The 14,460-nt window shown below is 37.1% G+C and overlaps 1 protein-coding gene across 2 annotated transcripts in view; it reads left to right on the top strand.

Annotated features, from left to right (window-relative positions):
• Nucleotides 1–1,292: 1,292 nt before the first annotated feature.
• The window catches only part of si:dkey-49n23.1, a 125,110-nt gene continuing 111,942 nt past the window's right edge, over nucleotides 1,293–14,460 (top strand). For both annotated transcript variants that reach the window (XM_682000.10, XM_068216482.2), the window contains exon 1: nucleotides 1,293–1,413. The gene's annotated coding sequence lies outside the window, so the exon portion shown is untranslated. The remainder of the gene's footprint in view (nucleotides 1,414–14,460) is intronic.

The raw sequence follows: 14,460 nt of genomic DNA, 5'->3' as shown, positions 1-14,460 counted from the left end.
TACACATTCACCAGGTGGACACTATTTCTAATTTTAAATCTCTGACAAAAAAAAAAAGAAAAGTTTTTTTAGTGTGTTTAGGATAACTTTTAATGATTTGCTGGTATAATATCCTGTCTATTGCTTTTCACTGCTTCTGTTTTTATGACGTGGGTGCTACAGTATGTAAGTTGCCCTTGGGTGCTTGAAAAATGCCTATAAATAAAAGGTAAATATATATATATATATATATATATATATATATATATATATATATATATATATATATATATATATATATATATATATATTCATTCATTTTCTTGTCGGCTTAGTCCCTTTATTAATCTGGGGCTGCCACAGCGGAATGAACCGCCAACTTATCCAGCAAGTTTTTAAGCAGCAGATGCCCTTCCAGCCACAACCCATCTATGGGAAACATCCACACACACACACACATACACACACACTCATACACTACAGACAATTTAGCCTACCCAATTCACCTATACTGCATGTCTTTGGACTGTGGGGGAAACCGGAGCACCGAGAGGAAACCCACGCGAAGGGAGGTAGAACATGCAAACTCCACACAGAAAAACCAACTGAGCCGAGGTTCGAACCAGGGGCTCAGCAACCTTCTTGCTGTAAGGCGACAGCACTACCTACTGCGCCACTGCGATTTTTAAATTCTTCTAAAACTGAGTTTTTTCTTCCTCTGTTAAACACAAAAGAAGATATTTTGAATAATTTTACAAACTGGTAACATTGATTTCTGTAGTATTTGTTTGTCCTACTATGGATGCTAATGGTCACACCTTTTTAGCTTTCATTAAAATATCTTTGTGTTCAACAAGTGAGAAACTCATAAAGGTTTATAACCACTTAAGGAAGAGTAAATTGTGAGTAAATTTACATTTTTGGGTGAACTATCCCTTTCAGAACTTAAAGGTTCTTCAGTAAATATAAATGTTTATTCTATAACATCAATGGAAAGCCGCCATTTGGAAGCATTATTTTTCATACATATATTTTTTTCTTTATTTAGTTGTTTGTTGAAAATATCACCAATGCCGTGGAATGGCTTTGGTAATCCCCATTACAGTATCTACAAGATAAACTTATCTGTCGACACAAGTCGCCTAATATGTTTTGAAGTTGTACTGGCCTGTTTGCTGGCAGAGAAGCTACACACATGCTTAAATAACACCTCAGAGAGCGCCATGAGAACTTGTGGACGGATGTGACAGGAGTTTGAAGGATCAGAGGAGGAGTGTCCGTCTGTGTCTGTCTCGCGCGCTGCCGGTGTGTTTATAGTCAAGGCGTGCACACACGCGACCGCGCATCTTCACGACACTCATATCAGTGACATCTCGCCAGAAAGTGGAATAAAAAGTGTCCAGAACGAGGAAAGACGACCGGGAACAACACTCGGTAGGCTTTTTAATGATGTTTTTGATTATTCCGTCAACTTTGGATGTTAAACTGTAGTATTTATATCAGATTTAAATGTTGTTTATGTCATCAAGACAGCTTTAAATATACAACCTATTGACGATGTCATATGAAAATATTATGGTATTTTGATAGCATAACCATGTGAAATATTATTAACAGATAGACTTATTAAGAACCATAATTTGTAGTCTAGCCTACTTTTTACCATATTTAAGTAAAACTGCAAACGTGAGGTAAAATAGTTAAATATTAGTTAAAATATAGGCTATATTTGTAAGTTTGTTAACTCAAACCAAATGGAGGTTTGCTTGTCTTTGTTTGTGTGATTATTTTATTATTGACAGGGTATGTTTTTTTTATTTTAATAATTTTTTATTTTGTTTTCTCTGAGAATGCATTGCATTTTTGCTTTATTTGGATGTTTGAGACAAAAGACTAAAGTTTTTTTGTGTTTTTTTTTATTAACCTGAAGATGTTTAACCACTACAGGAGCCTATGTAAGCAATATTGGGGTATGTTTGCCACATTTCTGAAATAAAAGCTGCCAACTTGAGGTGAATTTTGTAAAAAAATATGTGGAACATACAAGTATTTTGTTTTGTTTGTTTAAATAATATACAAAATAATGATTGTTATAGGCGACACGGTGGCTCAGTGGTTAGCACTGTCGCCTCACAGCAAGAAGGACACAGGTTTGAGTCCTGACTGGGTCAATTGGCATTTCTGTGTGGAGTTTACATATTCTCTCTATGTTGGCGGGGGTTTCTTCCAGGTGGGTAAATTGAATAAACTAAATTGGCCATAGTGTATGTCTGTGAATGTGAGTGTGTATGGGTGTTTCCCAGTACTAGGTTGCAGCTGGAAGGGCACCTGCTGTGTAAAACATATGTTTGATAAGATGGTGGTTCATTGCGCTGTGATGACCCCTGATTAATAAAGGGACTAGGGCGAAGGAAAATGAATGAATGAATGATTATTATAGATAAGATAAATACAGTATTGACAGTAGAATTACTGTTTACTGTCAAGTAAATCTTGAAGGACAATATATTGAATCTGTTTAAAAGAGTTTAAGAAGTGAACTATCTGTTAAACTGAAGTAAAAAGCAATTCCTGAAATGTGATATCAGAATGAATTTATTAACATGAAGGTTGTATTTAAGTTTGGGAATTAACCCTTGTTTATCGGTTAACCACTTAGTCAATTCAGACCTTTTATCTTGTTTTTACAGTATTTACAGTATATCCTTACTCAGCTTGTACACAGGACAGGACGTACATTGAATGTATTTAAATGTTTGGACGTCAGTGTGATGTTCATTGTCTGATTCTTTCCTTTTCCTGTTTGCTGCTCCACATATTGTGTCACTCTGATTTGTTTGTTTCCGTCCTCACACATGCTGTAAATTTCCACCCATATATAGAAACATTCTAAAATGATCTGAAATCACTGTGGTTTAATTTGCATGTGTATGGATATCTGATAATATTTTATTTTTGAACATTTCTGCCATCATTTAGTAACACTCTCAAGTTGTACCAAACCAATTTTCCAAACACAAATTAAGATACTTGAATGAAATCTGTGAGATTTCTGTCCCCCTACTAGAAGTCTGTTCACACAAAACTTCATTCATAGACTTTAAAAAAACTTTGTTTCTTAAAGGGATAGTTCACTTAAAAATTATGTCAGTATTTTCTCTCCCCCGACTTCTTTTCTTACTTATACTCAATAGTACAATATTTTTAAGAAGTAGCTGGTAGCCATTGTTTTTCATTGTTTATTTTTTCCTATGACTGTTAATGGCTACTGGTTTTCTTTTTTGCTCAACAGAAAATAAAATCACTTATGAAACAACATTCATGGAATCCAAAACCATGTTCTGTTTTTTTGTGCTGAGAAGAAAGGATCAAGAAGTTCAAGAAAGGATTTCAATTTTTCTTATAAATTCCAATTTCAAATTCCATATCTGTAATAAGTGGACACTTCAAAAATTGGTTATCTATTGAATGAGTTCATTTAACATACAATAAGTGGACCAATCACGTTAGGGCTTGGCGATATGGCTAAAATGCAATCTTGATAATTGTTTTCCATATTGAAAATATCAAAAATGTTTTGTTATACTGTTTCTAAGGTATAGGTATAGGGTTTTTTAAAAGTGTTTTTTTATGTGTTGCAAGGAAATCTGTGTTTTTGAAGCTAATGGATATCGTAGAGTTTATCAGTTTTTCAGTTTATTTTTTGTTTATTTTTATTATGTAGCCTGACGTGTTTACTGTTCCAAAATATTCTGAATGTTTCCTAAAATGTAATATATTGTAATATAATGGGGAAAAGGTTGTTGTTTTTTACTACGACGTTTAAAAAGAATTTATTTTACAGCAGTAAACACAATACCGTGATATTTTTTTATCCAAGGCTATCGTACAATCAGAAACCTATACCATGCCTAAAAAGTTATTAATGCTACCAGATTTAAGATTACCCCAACAATGACTGAAGCCACAAAAATCAGAGGGTCCATTAAATGGCATAATATATATTCAACTGATAAATTTTCGGTGTGCGAAAATTTGGTACATCTCTAATATCAACACACTTTTAGATTCCCATTGTTGCTCATTTCTGCTGTGTGATTGGCTCTTAGATCAATATAGAGTAAAAAAATCCAGAGCTTATCATTGTTATTGTTATTGTTATCGTAGTTAAATATATTATCATTTATCCGCCCAGCCCTAATTCACATGATCAGTTTTTAATTTTTTTTACATTAATCCAGATCAATAGGAAAATGCTATATTTTCATTGAAAAATGCTCTACATCCATGCTGTCTTTTTGAAATGTGCTTTTTTAAAGTAAGTTTTTTTTTAAAAAAATATGGACTGAAATTAAACAAACAAATTAAATTTAATAATGTTCAACTTAATTTGTTTGCTCAAAATCAGCCCATTTATATTCTTTGCAACTACTTACCTTAAAAGAATTTAGGTTTTCCAATGAATATTTTTTTTCAGTGTAGGTTAAATTCTGTTTTCTTTTTAACTAATACAACTTACAGTAACTTAAATTAAGCAAGCTTAATTTTTTTAGGTTTAAAACCATTTTTTTATTTGATCCAACAACAGCTTTTTAATGTGAAAAACATTTATTTTCATATATATATATATATATATATATATATATATATATATATATATATATATATATATATATATATAAAAAATCTACTATAAAGATGTTTTCTCAGATAGAATCTTAAAGGTCCCGTGAAGTGCTTTGAATTGTGCAGTTTTATTTTATGTTTGACGTAATGTCAACCGAAACATGAAGAGAGGGTAGGACATAGTGTAGTCTCTGTTTTGGTGCTCACTTGCCCATAGTATAGCTGGGCGATTTGGCCTAAAATCAAAATTTAAAATAATTAAGCATTTTAACTTGTTTACGATTAATGAATGATTATTTTTTATTTTTTTTGCTCTCATAGTTCACTTACAGGTTTTAATGAAACAGAAAATAAGCAGTATCTCTTCTAGTGCAAAGTAAGACTAATGGGATCATCATCCTACTTGACCAGGGATCAGATGTGGCTGCAAAGTGGCCGCAGAAGTATAAATTAGCCTCAGCCTTTACCAGAGCGGGGTCACGTGACTCCACACGTGGTAGGGAAAGTAATTGAAAAAATCGTCCTATAAATTTTGATCGATTATAGGTTCTAAATGCTGATTTCGATTACTTTCCGATTAATCGCCCAGCCCTAGCTCATAGATATCCTAAAATACTGATACTAAAGCACTTTATTCTAAAACACTTTGTGTTAATTTCATGGGACATTTGAAGGTTCTTTTAGGAACCATCAGTGAAGCGCTTCAGACTGTTCTCAGATTCTCTGTGATTTGACTGCATTGTAAGCATGTGTTTTGATGGTGGCTGTCGGGGGGGGGGGGGGGGGGGGTTGTGTTTCACACTCTCTCTGAGCTCTTGAAAGGCAGTAGAGAAGCTGACAGATCGCCTGTGTTCAGCTGTAGGGAGGAGACCTTCACATAAGGAAAAAAGCCACATGAGAAAAGCCAGGCGGCGACTGCCAAAGTCTTATCTGTAACGGCCAGCACTGCAGCTCTACAGCGCCTATTGTTGTTTTATCAGGACGGAGCTTTGTTCTGCTGGTAACAATAGCTCAGATACGTGTGAGCTCGAGTACGGCAGGGTTGTTTAATGTTCTGCACTTCATGCACTTACTGGAGACCTGCAGTTGCATTTTGCTCTGATTTACCAGTAATCTACTCATTCTATTTTTAGACATTGTTTAGTACTTAAAGGGATGAAACTATTTACTCTCAAGTGTTGTTTACCTACATTTATGAGTTTCTTTCTTCTGTTGCACACAAAAGAAGATGTTTTGAAGACAGCTGAAAACCGGTAACCTTTGACTTTCGCAGTCGGAAAAGCAAATATGGAAGTCAATGCTATCTTTTGTTCAGCTTTCTTTTATGTTCAATAGAAGAAAGAAACTCATAAGGGTGATTAAATGATGACAGAATTGTCATTTTTGGGTGAACTATCCCTTTAATAACCATGGAATTATTTGTATACACTGTAAAAAATGCTAGGTTGTCATAATCCGACTAATCAAATATGGACAAACCCAATATTGGGTCAATTTTTTAAGCAAAATTTAAATGACTTGGTTTAACCGAACAGATGGTTTTGTCAAATAAATAAATAATCCATTTAACCTACTGTATTTAAAATTGCTTTATTAACAATTATGTTTTTTTTAAATATGAAAAATATTTTATTAACTTTTAGATTTCTGTATTAGAACTATAAATATAATATGTCTTACAAAATTAATTGAACTGCTATATTTTTTTGAAAATAATTAATAATTCATTTATTGATTTATAAATGTGATACAGGTGAACTGGGTGAGCTAAATTGTTTGTAGTGTATGTGTGTGAATGAGGGTTTATGGGTGTTTCCCAGTGATGGGTTGCAGCTAGAAGTCTGCAATGAAAATGAAGTTCATTTCTCTGTGGTGACCCCTAATTAATAAATGGACTAAGCAGAAAAGAAAAGAAAATGAATAAATGAATGAATAAATGAATGAATGAATGAATGAATGAATGAATGAATGAATGAATGAATGAAAATTGGCCATAGTGCGTGTGTAAATGTGTGTACTGTTTCCCAATACTGTGTTGCAGCTGGAAGGGCATTCACTGTGTAAAACATATTCTTGATAAGTTGGCGGTTCATTCCACTGTGGTGACCCCTGATGAATAAAAGGACTAAGCTGAAGGAAAATGAATGAATGAATGAATGAATTTATAAATGGCACCTTTCTGAACACCCAAGGTCGCCTTACAACAAACATCAACCAAAAACAATTAATAAATGTTGCCAGACATAATTTCAAATACATGGAAAGTTTTGCAAATACAAACCCATCTTAAATATAAAATAACATGATAAAAATGAGTCATAAGAAAGCCTGCTTAAAAAGACCGGTCTTAAGACAGGATTTAAAAGTGTGAAGACTATCACTGTGTCTTAAATCCAAGGAAAGTTCAATAGAGCTAAATGATCTGGCTTCTATTGTGCTTATTCGAAGTTGGGGTGGCACCAGAGAGATAGAGTTGGATGATCTAAGATTGCGAGAAGGGGTATAGATATGGAAACGTTCTGTGAGATATTGAGATATATACACTTACCGGCCACTTTATTAGGTACACCTGTCCAACTGCTCATTAATGCAAATTTCTAATCAGCCAATCACGTGGTAGCAACTCAATGCGTTTAGGTATGTAGACATGGTCAATATGATCTGCTGCAGTTCAAACCGAGCATCAGAATGGGGAAGAAAGGTGATTTAAGTGACCTTGAACCTGGCGTGGTTGGTGCCAGATGGTCTGAGTATTTCAGAAACTGCTGATCTACTGGGATTTTCACAAGCAACCATCTTTAGGGTTTACAGAAAAGAACAGCTAAGAACAGGAAACTGAGGCTACAATTCACACAGGTTTACCAAATTTGCACAATAGAAGATTGAAAAAAACTTGCCTGGTCTGATGAGTCTTGATTTCTGCATCGACATTTGGATGGTAGGGTCAGAATTTGGTGTCAACAACATAAAAGCATGAATCCATCCTGCCTTATATAAACCGTACAGACTGGTAGTGGTATATAATGATGTGGGGGATATTTTCTTGGCACACTTTGGGCCCATTAGCACCAACTGAACGCCATGTCAACACCACAGCCTACCTGAGTGTTGTTGCTGACCATGTCCATCCGTTTACGACCAGTGTACTCATCTACTGATGGCTACTTCCAGCAGAATAAATCACCATGTCACAAAGCGCAAATTATCTCAGACTGATTTCTTGGACATGACAATGAGTTCACTGTACTCAAATGGCCTCCACAGTCACCAGAACTCAATCCAATAGAGCACCTTAGGGATGTGGTGGAATGGAAGATTCGCATCATGGATGTTGAGCCATCAAATCTGCAGCAACTGAGGGATGCTGTCATGTCAATATGGATCAAAATCTTTGAGGAATATTTCCAGTACTTTATTGAATCTATACCACGAAGGATTAAAACAGTAATGAAGGCAAAAGGGGGTCCATCCCAATACTGTAAGGTGTACCTAATAAAGTGACCGGTGAGTGTATATCTATTTTGATTGCTAAGTTTGTATTGGAGCTTCTATTAAAATTGTCATTTAATATTCTATTTATATATGATAATTTTATAGGAAGTTAAGTAAAGCCTAGAGTTGGTTTAATGATTAGGGTTTGTGGGTTTGGTTAGACGTTCTGATCTTGTGCCCAGAAGAATTAAGTGGGTTTCCAATCCAAAAATTCTTACTCTTGAGGTTTTGCTTAGCTCAAGAAATGGGCAGGAATCAAAGCGTTTGAGGATTTTGGTTTGGAGTGATATATCTGCCCGGCTGAAGTTTGCGTTAAGGATATCACATGACATTTTATGAATTTTAGGGAGAGACCTTTTTGTCCCCCGTGAATACATGAATCATGTAATTTCTTGGCTCTGGAAAATCTGATATATCAATGTCCTTTGTACTCACTTCACATATTTAAAGTTTCCCAATCTGGCTCTGGACTGATTTATACACTTAGATCTGTTTCAGATTATCAGAGCATCTGGGTCTGGTTAATGTCTGTTTTTTCTCTTATCTTTACTCTTATGATGTCAATCCGTCGGCTCATATTTGTTAATTCATTTTTTAAATTTTTAATCCAGACACACAATCGTGTACTGCCATGTTGCAGAATATACAGCCAAAATTCATTTCATCTTAATAATCAAAGCTCACTAAAGAGACAAGAGCTCTGATGAACATCTAAACCTTCTTTAATCTTTATTTATTAATAACATTTAACACTAAATAATAGGGAAGAACAAATGGGTAGGATGTTCTTCTGATTTATTAGTTAATTGTTCTTTTATATCCAAATTTAGTTTCAATGCTTTAAAAAAGAGATGGAAATAGCTTTTTAGAGGACACAGACCACCCAACAAGAAAGCCACCATTATCAGTCTCTCATGACTTAATGCAGCCCACAATAAAACCACTTTGTATATAATTCATTATAAAATGTGGAAAAAAAATGAAAGAAAGCCATTTCCCGTAGAAAAAGCTCATTAGATCTCATCTATATGGAAAAGACTGTTCAGATGCCAGTCTCACTGATTCATTCATTCATTTTCTTTCAGCTCAGTGCCTGATTATTAGAGGTCAACACAGCGGTTACCACTGCTAACTGTTCTAGCATATGTTTTATGCAGCGGATGACCGTCCAGCTGCAATCCAACACTGGGAAACACCCATACACTCTCACACACACACACACACACACACACACACACACACACACACGTTTTTTTTTTTGTGAAAAGTGGGGACATTAGGTTTTCCATTCATTTTATACTGTCCAAAGCATATATTGTATTGCCCTCACCTCACCCCACCCCACCCCTAAACCCAACCATCACAGGAGACTGTGTGCAGCTTTACTCCATGATTAAACTCATTCTGTAGGATTTATAAGCATTTTGAGAAATGAGGACGTAATATCTGTGTCATACCTATGTCATTATACAGATTTGTGTCCTGATATGTCACAAAAACACGTACACACACACTCATACACTATGGCCAATTTTGTTTACCTAATTCACCTATTGTGCATGTCTTTGGACTGTTGGGGAAACCGGAGCACCTGAAGGGAACCCATGACAGTCTCATTAAGTTGTTTAAATTTTGTGCTAATTTCTTGAAACACAGTCTAAATCTAGTGAACTGCCTTTTGTAAATCTCCAAGTGAAAGATTTACATATTTATTAAGATATTTTAGCAAAGCTGTCCAGCAAATTTATTATTTTTGTCTGTTTGAAAAATTTCCATTCACACTGACCCTGTGTATAAAACTATATTTTGCTGTCCAGGTCAGTAGGAGGTGATTGTAAAGAAACAAAGTAGTTTGCATGCAGACTACAAAATTTTGAGCTTCATCCGAAATCTCTACTGCTCAATATGTGCTACTTAGGGCTGGCCGATTTGGCCTAAAATCAAAATCTCGATTAATTTACCATCTTAGCTCAATTACAATTAATTATGATAATTAAAAATATATATATTAAATTAGTTCACTGAGAAGTTTTATATGCAGTCTAAAAGCATCTCTGACGCAGCTTCCATTCATCGTCAATGTAGTGCAAAGTAAGGCGTAAGAGTGAGTCCATCCTCCTACATGAGCAGAGATTAGATGTGGCTGCAAAGTGTCAGTAGAAGTAGAAATCAGCCAAAGCCGTTAACAGAGCTGGGTCACATGACACGTAGGGAAAGTAATTGAAAAAATCATACTGGAAAAATTTGATTGATTATAAGTTCTGAATGTGGATTTTGATTACTGTTTGATTATTCGCCCAGCCCTAGTTCTACTCAGTCGTTAGAAAAGTAGATTCTATACAGCAACGGTTCTCAAAGTGGGGGTCGGGACCCCCCGAGGGGTCGCGGGACAATGAAGGGGGGTCGCCTGATGGTTTCCAAAAGTCTATTTATTTTCATTAAACCATAAGAATTACCATATTTTATCCTAACCTTCTGAAGAGAAAAAAATAGTCGTTTATACCATATATAGTTACTATAGTAGCTTATAGTTACTACTTCTATTGGATTGCAACCCCTGGGGTAATTGCATTGTATTAAAGACACAGCAATAGCGTCAGATGCAGCAGATTTCATAACACCTGGTTAAACTTTGTTGCCCATTTACAGCTCTCATACATAAAAAAAAATTAAAAGAAGAATAGACGTGGGTCCATTAGTGTGTGTGTGTGCCATTGCATGCAAGGTTTCTGTATTTATAACCACCTCAGAGGATAATGGGGGTCACGAGTCACTGGCATTGTCATTTTGGGGGTCGCGGCCTGAAAAGTTTGGGAACCCCTGCTATACAGTATGAATGTAAGCAGTATGAATGGAACTCAAACATACTGCATCCGCCATTTTGTCATCATCTCACACAAAATCCCCGCTAATGTTTGAAACTGTAACCATTGGGAGTGACACTGACAACAGAAGGTAGGATCCAAATGCAGGTTTATTCAAAGTCAGGCAAGCGATGGTCAACACAGGTGCAAACTGGTCTATACAGGCAGTCCAGAATCGTAGTCACACAGGCGAGAGGTCAGAAGGCAGGCGGCTAAACAGGAGAACTGGATAAACAAGGCTAAGATCAAAACACGGGAAACCAAGACCAGGATAACGCTTTGTAATGTCATCTTACAGATAAACAAGACTCGGCAAACTGAAGGAGTGAATGTGTGGCTTTAATAGTGTTTGTTAATCAGTCTCTGAAAGTTCTCAGGTGTGCGAAAGTAATCAAGCTAAATGAGGAAGCAGGTGTGTGGGCGAAGAGCATGTATGAATGTAGTTTATCAGCAGACGTGTAGTCCTAAGTGTGTGTGTGTGTGTGTGTGTGTGTGTGTGTGTTTACCAGCGACATCTGGTGGTTGTTCGCTGGTGAACATGACAGAAACATGTCCAATATGCCTCTGTTCACGCGCCGTCCCCACAAATCCAGTTTGGCTTTAAATGCAGCTACTTTATCTGCCAACTTAAAGATAATTAATTCTTGTGCGGCCTGGTACTGATTGATCCACGGACCGGTATCGGTCCGCGGCCCGGGGGTTGGGGACCACTGGTGTAGACGATCAAAAAACTGCTTAAGAGGGCTACTAATTTTGACCTTAAAATGTTATTTTTATTTTTTTTAAATGTAAAACTTCTTTTATTCTAGCCGAAATAAAGCAAATAATACTTTCTCTAGAAGAAAAAATATTGTAGGAAATGTTAAACATCATTTGGGATATATTTGAAAAAGAAAATCACATGAGGGCTAATATTTTTGACTTCATCTGTACATCCCTGAATTTGTTAACCTGGACAGGTGAATCTTGGTGAGATGCCGACCAGCTGTCATTGTACTAAATAGAAGAATCGCTTTGCATGTGCGTGAGTTGGCAAGACAGCCAACAACATCCTCAGTAAATGACTCAATAACCCATTGTGGTGCCTCTCTATTATCTTAATTAATTGGCCGTTCTCTCTATCAGCACAACAATAACAATGCTCTGCCAAACACACTACTTCCTTCCCACAATGCATCTGCTCGAACCTGCTGTCTGGCGCCGAGCGCAGGAAGGTCATAATGAGGCTGGAAACAGGCCAGAGCAAAAGGAAACTGCTTCTAAACATCCAGCCAGCTGTTTCGACAAATAATAGTAACTTTATCGGGACTGAATCAAACCGAATCCTTCAGCCAAGCTAAATTCTGACGTGTTATGGCTTACAGAGCTCAAAAACAAGTGTGGTTATGATTGTAGCACCAAACGGGATTCACAATGTGTCGGCTGTGAATCATGTATATATTTGTCTTTCATTGTCTGAGAGGGATTTCATTGTAATCTGCAGCTGTTTTGACTCCCAGAAGTAGGATGGAGTTTGTGGAGATCCGCTTTAAAAGTTTGACGGAATAGGAAACAATCCTTGTGTTTGTTTATGTGTGTTGGTTTATGGTTGCAGAAATACACTAAAAAAAGGCTCAGGAAAAGCTCTTGTGACATCCGAGAGAAGCAGCGGTGTATTCGGAGTGGATGAAGCAATGTAGAATAACAGTGGACACTTTTGCACAAACAAAGGCAACTGACGTTTTCTTTGGAAAAACTAGAGCAATCTTATTGTAAACTGCCTTTCTTGTCATTTACAACTTCCATTGTATGGACAATAACTGTTGATCATTCTTTAGAATACTGCTTTTTGTGTTTTGACGAAAGAAAGGAAGTTTATAGAGTGTTTCCTTCTCCATTTGGTGGCACCCAATGGATTTGGAACAAGTATTACATTTTAAACATTCGCTTTTGACAAAATAAAACATATTGTATGCTCAAGGCAATCAGCCAATCATATCGAAGCAGCTTAGTGCATTTATACATGGTGTGGAAGATCTGCCGAACGTCAAAGCTGGCATCAGAATGAAGAATAAAGGTGATTTAAGGGACGTTGAATGTGTTGTGATTGGAGCCAGATGAGCAGGTCAGTATTTTTAGAATCTGCTAATCTTCTGGGATTTTCAGATGCAACCATTTCTGGAAAATATCCAGTGAGTTGCAGTTCTGTGGGTGAAATGTCTTGATGATGCCAGAGGTCAGAAGAGGATGACCAGATTAGTACAGCTGATAGAAAGACAACAGACACTTGATACAACATTAGATACAACTGAGTTCTACAGAGAGGAAACCTGATCACACAACACACCAAAACCTTGAAGCACATAAGCACCTGACAAAGAAGAAGATGTAGAAAAAGAAAAAGAAGTTGAAGAATATGAACGACAAGAACAACAACAACTACTATGACAGAGCAACCAGTGACACTTCTGTTAGCTGAGAACAGAAAAAACTAAGGCTACAGTTGACATAAGATCAACAAAACTCAATTTCTGCTGCAACATATAGATGGTAGGGTCACAATCTGGCATTAACAACTGAGTTTCAGTATGTCAGTATGGATCACATTCTCTAAGGGTCTCACTTTATATCAATAGTATCTGGATGCAGCCTTTATGATGCAAGCTGAGATTGCTAAGACTTGACTCTTCACTGAGGAGCTCTGTCACCCGGGAGGAGCTTGGAGTGGAGCCGCTGCTCCTCCACATCAAGAGAAGTCAGCTGAGGTGGTTCGGGCATCTGTTTCCGGTGCCTCCTGGACGCCTACCTTAGGGAGGTGTTTTGGGCATGCCCCACCAGAAGGAGGCCTCGGTAAGACCCAGGACATGCTGGAGGGACTATGTCTCTGCTGGCCTGGGAACGCCTCGGAGTCCCTCAGAGGAGCTGGAGGAAGTGTCTGAGGAGAGGGAAGTCTTGGGTTCTTTTCTACGACTGCCGGCCCCGCAACCTGGCCTCAGAAAAGCAGAAGAAAAATAATGAATGAATGAATGAGTACATTGTAACAAATTATTAATTTCAGTGTAAGTATGTATTACACTGTTAAGGGCACCCACTATACAGCAGGACCCTCTAATGCTGCGTTCACACCAGATGCGGAACGCGCGTCAAGCGCGAGTGATTTACATGTTAAGTCAATGCAAACACGCAAATAGACATCCTGCGTCGTGATACACGCAATGGCGTGGCGCGAATGACGCAAATTGGGCGAATGGTGCAGGGCGAATTGAGCGTTTTGCACGTTTGACTTGCTTAACGAGCGTTTCGTGCGAATCTCTCAAGTTTGAAAATCTGAACTTCAGCGTACATTCGCGCCGCGCTAACCAATCAGAAGCTTGCTCTTGTGGGGGCGTGATTGTGACTTAGAACCTGTTGTCGGTGCTCCGAGGGAAATTCTCCAGCCTTCACCGACAACAGTTCATCAAACCCGGCTTGGCTCAGTCAGAAGCACAGCTGAAAGTCATCCAGGTTAAGTTTCTGGAGG

Source organism: Danio rerio, chromosome 22 (assembly GCF_049306965.1).
Source record: "Danio rerio strain Tuebingen ecotype United States chromosome 22, GRCz12tu, whole genome shotgun sequence".
Taxonomy (NCBI): domain Eukaryota; kingdom Metazoa; phylum Chordata; class Actinopteri; order Cypriniformes; family Danionidae; genus Danio; species Danio rerio.
The sequence above is the reverse complement of the archived record's forward strand: the minus strand, read 5'-3'. Positions and strand labels throughout refer to the sequence as shown.